This window comes from Galeopterus variegatus, unplaced genomic scaffold (genome assembly GCF_000696425.1).
Source record: "Galeopterus variegatus unplaced genomic scaffold, G_variegatus-3.0.2 Scaffold392, whole genome shotgun sequence".
Classification (NCBI taxonomy): domain Eukaryota; kingdom Metazoa; phylum Chordata; class Mammalia; order Dermoptera; family Cynocephalidae; genus Galeopterus; species Galeopterus variegatus.
The window spans coordinates 211,513-212,687 of record NW_007726503.1 but is presented as its reverse complement, the minus strand read 5'-3'; positions in this window follow the sequence as shown (position 1 = coordinate 212,687).

Below are 1,175 nucleotides of genomic sequence, written 5' to 3'. Positions count from 1 at the left end.
TGAAGTTCTTATAACAAGCAAATGGAAAGGACATGCTTGGGTGGGAGGGGGGAGAGGGAGGAGGGAGGAAGGTGTCGGTGATGGGACATAATAATCAACTACATTGTATATTGACAAAATAAAAATTAAAAAAAAATAAAGTAAAAATAATATTTCTTAGTCTTTAAAAGTCATCTTTTTCTATTATATTTCTTTCCTAGTATGCAGTAGTCATTATCTCTCTATTTTTACTTAGCATTAAGAAGCAATTTTAAAGCATATTTTCTATTTTTATTAATCAAAAGAGTTAAATAATATTGCACATCAAATTCTCTTTATCCTTAGAGTAAGGAAGAAATAAAGGGCCTAGAAAGAGTAGTACTTATTGAGCATGTACTTTGCATTTACCTCCACTCTCAGTATAAATACCAGACTTTCATCATCTTGCTTTAATTATTCCCATTTTGAAAGTTCTAGAACATATTTGAGAATGGCCAGCTCCTCTGCTCTTTCCTTGCTTGATGGTATCCTCCTTTTACTGTCCCTACTCAGCTCAGGTCCCATTACCCATTATTTCAAACATTCTCATCAATAACCTTCTCTGCCATTGCCATTTTCTTTGGTCTTTCCTTCCACCCTTCTGCCAAAATCCCAAAAAGTATTTTTCTCTGAGCTTGCTTCTAGGTTGCTGAAGCCCACTAGGAGAAAATAACCAAGCAGAAAGGGGAAGATTGGATCATCCTGATTTTTCTCATTCCAGTAATGCCTAACACATCTATTAGACACTTGAATACATAACAAGTGCTAAAAATACCTGGTGAATTAATTGAAAACTCAAGGGCTATTCTTCAGAATCTTCAACAGACACTCTATTCTTCAATAAGAACCTTCAAATAAAGAGATGATATTCTTTTTTTTTTTTTTTTTTTTTGTCTTTTGTCTTTTTCTGTGTCCGGCAACGGATCGCAACCCTCAGTGTTGCCCCCGTACCGGACCGGGGACCGGCAACGGGATTGCAACCCTCGGTGTTGCTCCCGCGCCTCGCTCAGCCAGTGAGCGGGAACCGGTCTGTATGTGGGATCCGAACCCTCGGGCGGGAGCGCCGCTGCGCTTCCCAAGCGGCGCACTTATCCAGTGCGCCACCGGGCCGGCCCAAAGAGATGATATTCTTTTACATCACTCAAAGCTTGTTCCAG